At 44.7% G+C, this 8,286-nt stretch overlaps 1 protein-coding gene across 2 annotated transcripts in view; it reads left to right on the top strand.

Annotated features, from left to right (window-relative positions):
- Mcub (mitochondrial calcium uniporter dominant negative subunit beta) overlaps positions 1-8,286 on the top strand; it is a 60,460-nt gene that overhangs the window by 28,195 nt on the left and 23,979 nt on the right. The window lies entirely within an intron of this gene.

Below are 8,286 nucleotides of genomic sequence, written 5' to 3'. Positions count from 1 at the left end.
CCTCCTTCTCTGGCTGCTTCCTCCTTTCACTCCTTCATCTCTTTTCTCTCCTCCTACCACATTTTCTCTCCTGCTATATATTTCTCTGCCTCCCAAGTGCTGGGATGCAGCTCAGTAGTAGAGCATTTTGTGCAGGGCTCTGGTTTTGATCCCAATGCCTTAAAAATATTTTTTTGTTTGTTTTTTGAGACAGGGTTTCTCTGTGTAGTTTTGGAGCCTGTCCTGGATCTCACTCTGTAGACCAGGCTAGCCTCAAACTCACAGAGATCTGCCTGGCTCTGCCTCCCAAGTGCTGGGATTAAAGGCGTGCGCCACCACTGCCTGGCTTAAAAATATTTCTTAAGGCTGTCGTTGAACTGGTCTATAATTGTGTTTTGGATGATTTGTTCTATTTCCATGAAGAGACATCATGACCAAGGCCATCCTTATAAAAGAACACATTTGACTGGGGGCTTGCTTGCAGTTTTAGAGGGTTAGTCCATGGTCATCGGAGCTGCAAGCAGACAGGCATGGCACTGGAGCGGTGGCTGAGTGCTACTGGAGCATCCTGAGCCACAGGCAGGAGGCAGAGAAGGAGACACTGGGCCTGGCGTGGGCTTTAGAAACCTCAAGGCCCGCCCCGCAGCGACACATCTCCTGCAACAAGGCCACACCTCTTAATCCTTCCCAAACAGTTCATCAACTGGGGGCTAAGCATGCAAATATGGGAGCCTATGGGCGCCGTTCTCATTCAGACCACCACAAGGTTCGTACTGGTTTTACCTAAAAATCTATCTATCTATCATCTATCTATCTATCTATCTATCTATCTATCTATCTATCTATCTATCTATCTATCTATGTAATTTTATATATATTTATATATAAAATTATAATTAGAACTTTTTTTGAGATAGGGTTTCTCTGTGTAGCCCTGGCTGTCCTAGAACTCACTCTGTAGACCAGGTTGGCCTTGAACTCAGAGATCCACCTGCCTCTGCCTCCTAAATGCTGGGATTGGATGGATTAAAGGCATATGCCACCACCGCCTGGCTTGAGAAATTTATAATAATAACAGTCGATGTCATGACACTGACTGAGTGTTGAGGACTTTACATACCTGTTTGTCTTTCATACCATATCCATTTCATGAAGTAGGTGCTGTTTTCTCTTTTTGTAGATGATGACATGTACCAGGTCACACGGCTCTTCAGTGTCAGTCTGGACTTCTATGTGCTCTGTCTTTGAATCCTTCTGTTAGTTGCCTGTTTGGGGGACTCCTATCCTTCCAGACATAGTTGGAGGCTCTGCTGAGTAGATTCGCAATTCACCACCAGGCACTGTCTTCCCCTGCTTCTGGCATACAGTCCTACGGGTGCTAAGACAGATGCCCTGCTACCTGTGTGTATGAGGCCAAGCACCCAAATCAGCTTTACAGGACACTCCTGTGGCTCATCGACCCAGCAACAGTTGACGAGTAAGGCCTATCCTGTCTTCACTGCAGACTGTGGACAGGAAACGGCTCATCACACTCATCATTGAATAGTATTCATTATAGGTTATGGGTCTGAATCTTTATATAAAGGTAAACATTAGTCCCAATTGCACTTAGAATTTATTGCATATGTGCCCTAAAGCACCCTTTAAATTAGGTAACTGACTAGATATAATGGGAAAAGGTGATCTGGAGAAGAATGTTTGCTGAGATGCTCCAGAGAAATTGGTGCAGTAGCTTCATATACATGTCAGTTAGCATTCAGTTTTGGTCCTGATTCTGTATACGAGTGATTTCATGACAATAACTGTTCCCTTCTCTGCCATCTCTGTGAAGGGATTGGAAGGTGATCATGAGTGAAGAACATTTATTGTATTCATGGTGGTGGTGTTTTTACGATGATTTATGGTTATTACTGGTGGTGGGTTTTGTTTGTTTAAAACAGGGTTTTATGTAGCCCAGGCTCACATAGCCTAGGCTGTCCTGAAACTCCTGATCATCCTGTGTCTTCCTCCCAAGTATCGTGATTACAGGGGTGAGCCACCAGGCTCACCAGGGCCTTGTAATTAACCAAGGTTCCCCTCCAAGTCCTTGAGAAGTCTAGCCAGTTGAGGCAAGTTGATTCCCACTTTCTGAGTCATGAAGGCACAGCTTGGAGACACTGGATAACTTGTTTAAAAAGTAAAAATTTAACCTCTACTAGCTGTAAGCCATAGCAAAGCTGCCAGGTTAGGTGTTTGGTTTTTTTTTTTTTTTTCATGAATATTAATGGATTGAATTGCTTTGAAAGAAAAAATGGGGGAAAAGGGAAAGATTATAGGGAATTCCAGACATGGTTGTGCACACCTGTAACACCCACATCTGGGAGGTGGAGGCAGAAAGATCAGGAGTTCAAGACTAGCTTCTTGAACACCTCTGCTGGTCAGTGTCTTTGAGGTCAGCTTGGGCTACATAAGACTTCATCCCCAACAACAACACATTAAAAACAAAAAGTGTACTTAATTCCATAACTATTCTAAATTATACAGTTGCCTGGAGTCTGGGTGGTTCAGAGAGTTTGTATGACTCATTGTCTATCTGGAAGCCCTCGATGTAGCTCATTTTAATATACGGGGGGGGGGGGGTTAGAAGGCAGATGAAATGAAGGCTAGATAGCACTCTGAGATGCTTAGAAGAAGTAGATGGATTTCAATTGTTAGTATAGAAGTACAGAAGAACGAAGCACCCCACAGTAGCTGTACACAGACGGAGTGAAGCACACTTTACCCCTCAGGATTTCACATTATAGGACAATAATGAGGAGAGTGCATTAGACACAGCATTGCCATTTTGTACTTGTTCTTGATTAATGACAAGTCACAAAATGAGAATGTCCCTCCCAGAGTTACTACCCAACAATGGTTAAATTGCTATGAAATGACACAAACGGATTTGTTACCTCTGTAGCCCATCCGTGGAAACATGAACACAAGTCAATGTTTGGACTCTTTGGATTTTATGACATCAATAAATATATGTGTGTTTTCAACCACATGAGGAATGTATACTTGTTGTAAGAAGAGAAAAATATAGAATACGATATTAGAAAGAAAAGACAGGTTGGTTCTGCATTTCCTCCTCTTTTTACTTATCTGGTGGCAACTTATAAGATATATTTCTCATTTGAGCAAACTTATTCACTAAAGGATATAAAACCTGGGTTTCTGGAATTTGTGATGAAACGTAAAAATATTTATTGATAAATACTTCTTCTTTTTCTGCCTTGAAGTTGCATTAAGTAATGGAAAAAAAAAAAGAGAGAACTCCATTTAGAATACTTTAGGGCAAAAGCAGGCCCAAATTTGAATTCTTCTCCACTCCTCTCCCTGTGTCTTCCATCTGTCTGTATTTGTCATAGATGGCCTGTCTGTGGTGTGTGTCTAATGTTCGTCCCTCCAGCAAGGTCTCACCTCTTAACCCCCCAAACAGTGGGGACCAGATGTTCAGATGCCTGAGCCCATGGGGGACTGTTTTGTTTGTTTGTTTTTCAAGACAGGGTTTCTCTGTGTAGTTTTGCACCTTTCCTGGGACTCACTCTGTAGCCCAGGCTGGCCTTGAACTTGCAGAGATCTGCCTGCCTCTGCCTCCCAAGCGCTGGGATTAAGGGTATACGCCACCACCGGCCCGCCCATGGGGGACATTTTTATTCAAATTACCACACATCACAAACTGAATCACATAATTTTAAAATTCCCTGTTGTAGTAGTTTGAATGTAATTGGCCCCCATAATCTCGTAGGAAGTGGCACTATTGGGGAGGTCTAGCTCTGTTGGAGTGGGTGTGGCCTTGTTGGAGGAAGTGTGTCACCGTGGAGGTGGGCTTTGAGGTTTCCTATGGTCAGGATAGCATCCAGTGATTCAGTTGACTTCCTGTTGCCTGCAAGATGTAGGACTCCCAGCTGCTCCTGCAGCACCCTGTCTGCCTGTGTGCCGCCATGATGGTAATGGACCGAACCTCTGAAACTGTGAGTGAGCCACCCCAGTTAAATGTTTTCTTTATAAGAGTTGTGGTGGTCATAGTGTCTCTTCACAGCAACAAAAACCTTAACTAAGACGCCTGTATACTCACCTTAGGTAGTAGAGCTCAATAAATGATCTGGGACAACAAGAGAGAGGTGGAGGGCCAGGAGAGGTACCTCATTGTTCTGTGAAATGTGATTTTTTCCTATTGGATATAATCTTTCCAGAGTGCATTGGTCCTTAGTACCAAATCTCACAAGAGATTGAGTCCTGTTCTAGTCTTTCAGTTACAAAGAATCTTCTGGATTAGAGTTTCTGTTGGCCAGTGTCTACACTCTGAGATAATGGCCGTCTCAAATGAAGCTTAGATCCTGAGGCTGGCAATACAGATCCCTTCTAAGATCGCCCTTTCCAGCTGGAGTTATGTATTGTCAGTTATGGTCTGAAAGAGTTAAGTGAAAAATTCCAGAAATAAACAGCTTATGAATTTTATATTGCATTCCATTTGAGTAGCATCATTTCTCTCTTGACCCATCTCACAGTTTCTTGTGGTTGTTTTGTTTTTATTTATTTTCAGTCTCACAGTTTTTACTCATTCCAAATTCCTTCTAGAAATTCTTACAGAAAATATATAAAAAATTTTCAGAGAAAGAAAATTTGCTAGAAAATAAAATCCCTATTACTCTCCATGACTGAATCACTACTCTTTGGAAGTCTATAAAAGGCTTTATAAAGGACAGGCACAAAGCCACACAGAGAAACCCTGTCTCGCAAAACCTAAATAAATAAATAAATAAATAAATAAATAAATAAATAAATAAAGGGCTTTATTAAAGAAATGTATGATGTTTAATATTTAAAAATTAACATCTAGAAATTGTGGCTCTCTGTACGGTGATGTGAACATGTGTCGTCCCCCCTTTTCTCTCTTGAGATGGGGGTCTCATTACATAGCCCTGTCTTCCCTTGAACTTTCTCTGTAGCCCAGGCTCACTTCAAACTCACAGGGATCCGCCTGCCTCTGCCTCCCGAGCGCTGGGATTAAAGGCGCGCGCCGCCGCACTATGGAAAGTGTTTTGGAGAGCTGGAGAGCTGGCTTGGCTCTTTACCCAGCCACTGAGGGTGGAAGTCCAACCATCATGCTTGCACAGCCAACACTTCAGTGGCTGAGCTTCCTCCCTGGCCCTGTGACACTTTGGAAACCATGCTTTGGGGCCAGTGAGATGGCTCCGAATGTAAAGGGGCGCTGTGCAAACCTGACAACCTGGGTTCAGTCTCCAGATCCCACAGTAGAAGGAGAGAACCGACTCCCAGAAGTTGTTGTCTGACCTCCTAAGCACCACACACACACACACACACACACACACACACACACACACACACACACCATTCCCACACATAATAATAAATCAGCTTCTAAAAACTAGTTTCAATGTCTGCTTTGGCTCTGGATGCAGAACTCAAGGATAAAAAGTGTCAGCTAGGTACAGAAGTATTTTTTCCATGGAATTTTAATATCTTTTATTCCTTACTAATTTCAGAGCTTTTCATTTAATATCACCTACCACTATTAGATGCTGTTTTAATATTTGACCCGAGACATACTTCAGTGGTAGAGCATGTGTCTAGCTTGTGTGCAGCCCAGGCCCAGGGTTCCTTCTCCAGCATCTCACGCCGTGTGTGTGTGTGTGTGTGTGTGTGTGTGTGTGTGTGTGTGTGTGTGTGTATGGTCTGTCTATTTGTGTATGTGTGTGTGTGTTTGAAGTATGGTATCAACACAGCCAATGCTCGCCTTAAACTCACTGCATAACCAAGGCTGGCCTTGAGTTCTTGGTCTTCCTCCTCTATCTCTAAGTGCTGTAATTACAGTTGCACCACCATGCCCAGCTCCTGAGTTTTCTAGGCTGAACTAAAAACCTTATACCCCAAATACTTCAACTGTGATGTAGAAGCAGTCCTGTCTATGAGTGTTTCCCTGAGAGACACCCCTCTGTGTATCTTTTCAGTTGACCAGTGCTTGCTAACCCGAGACCAATCTGCCATGACTCTGAAAGCTTGAACCTGTGGGAAATGACTAAGATGGCTGACTCATCCTCTAGCGGGGTGCTGCTCTGCTTCCTGTCTCTCCAGAAGAGAAGTGCCACACTGTTCTACCAACAGATTTCTTAGTTAAGATGCAAGAAGATGAATTCTAATTAGCACAGAAGCAACAAGACAACATAAATACATGTCACTCTAACTATAACATTAGATTGAGAAATAAGCTATTATCCATTGGCAGTCAATGTAGCAGTATCTCACCTGTTTGCTATGATTTCATTCTCAAGTAGCCCACAACAGGAAAGTGTGTTTAACAGGCTGTAACTAAGAGTCTCTGAGGGTTACGTAGCTTGCAGGGCAGCAAATGCTGCAAAGTTAAGTTCACACCCAGGTTCAAATGATTCTTTTTGCATGTGTGTGGGTGTTTTGCTTTCATGTATGTCTGTGCACCATATTCATGCCTTGTGCCCTCAGAGATCAAAAGAGAACATTGGATTCCCTGGGACTGGAGTGACAGATGCTCATAAGTTGCCATGTGGGTGCTGAGAGTCAAGTCTGGGTCCTCTGGCCGCAGCAGCATGCACAGGACCTGCACAGGTCTAAGCCAGCTGGGGTCCCAGCTCTGAGAGTGGAAGTGGACACAAGCTCCTGCCCCTAACCTAGAAGCTAGCTCCCGTCGACAGCTGTTCCCAAAGGAAAAATTAGCTTTTCTGCAGCAGAGCTCACTGCAACCAACTACACATCAGGCCAGGCCCCAAGCCCGGACAGAGACGACCAACCCAAAAGGAACTCAGAGGCCTTTTCAGAGCTCCTTTGCCTCACAGTGCTTTTGTGTGGGCATTTTCCTTTATCCTACACGTTTTTGCGTATATATTATGGTTTACTATTTTGTGTCTTGATGGGATTTGTGTGTGTGCAAGTATGTGTGCAAGTGTTGCACTGTGTCTGTACATGTTCCTTGTGCCTTTTCTTTGGCTCCTCTTTTCTGTTTTGACCTGTTTAGTTTGCCTTTGTTTTCTGTTGTTGCTGCCCATTTGTTCTCTAATGAGAGGAAGAAAGAGTATGGATTTGGGTAGATGGGGAGGATAGGGAGGTAAGGAGGATGGGGAGGTGTGGAGGGTGGGGAGGATGGGGAGGTGGGGAGGATGGGGAGGATGGGGAGGTGGGGAGGTGGGGAGGATGGGGAAGTGGGGAGGATGGGGAGGTGGGGAGGAGGGGAGGATGGGGAGGATGGGGAGGTGGGGAGGTGGGGAGGTGGGGAGGATGGGGAAGTGGGGAGGATGGGGAGGTGGGGAGGATGGGGAGGATGGGGTGGTGGGGAGGATGGGGAGGTGGGGAGGATGGGGTGGTGGGGAGGTGGGGAGGATGGGGTGGTGGGGAGGATGGGGAGGTGGGGAGGATGGGGAGGATGGGGTGGTGGGGAGGATGGGGAGGATGGGGAAGTGGGGAGGATGGGGAGGTGGGGAGGTGGGGAGGATGAGGAGGATGGGGAGGATGGGGAGGTGGGGAGGATGGGGTGGTGGGGAGGACCTGGGAGGAGTTAGTGGAGAGGAAACCGTGACCAGAATACATTATATGAAAAAAAAAACCAAAACTATTTTCAAACAAAACAAAGCAAAAACCTGGGTACCTGGGAAGAGCAGCAAGTGCTCTGAAGCACTGAGCCATCACTCCAGCCCCACTGCAGAATTTTTTCCTTGTCATTCTCTAAACAGTTTAACTTACATGGCATCCACTGAGCACACACTTTGACATCCTCAAGGGGCCTTGGAACCAGCGCTTCCTCCCTGCCCCAGATGCCAAGGGCAGAATGTACCACACTTAGCTTCCACTGTTAAATGGCCGCTCTGATTCGTTTTCATTAATATAAACTTGGATCTTCATACCTGATATTTCTGTAGGAAATCCTGACTGTAATAAATGACTTCTTTACCAAACAGATGGCTTATCATCGCTTCTGCGGTTTGGACTTACTCAGGCTTTTAAAAGAGGTGTTGCAGGTTTACCAAACGCATTGCCATTGGGAAGCGAAAGTCAAAGAACTAACCAAGTAAGAAAGGGTGGATGTTGTTGTCCACAGCTGTTAAATTAAAGCTGAGTTTACAGTTAAGTAGAAACTGGCAAAAGTATTAGGGATCGGATGTTAATTATTTGTGTCGCCAAGGAGAATGCTATTTTCAGGAAGCATGTGCAATAGTCACACAAGATCCTATTAACACGTTCAAGTGTAGTTGTGGCGTTTTATATTGAGATTAAAACAAGTTGTCGTCTTCT

Source organism: Peromyscus maniculatus, chromosome 6 (genome assembly GCF_049852395.1).
Source record: "Peromyscus maniculatus bairdii isolate BWxNUB_F1_BW_parent chromosome 6, HU_Pman_BW_mat_3.1, whole genome shotgun sequence".
Lineage (NCBI taxonomy): Eukaryota > Metazoa > Chordata > Mammalia > Rodentia > Cricetidae > Peromyscus > Peromyscus maniculatus.
Note: the sequence above shows the minus strand (reverse complement) of the source record. Positions and strands in the feature narration are given on the sequence as shown.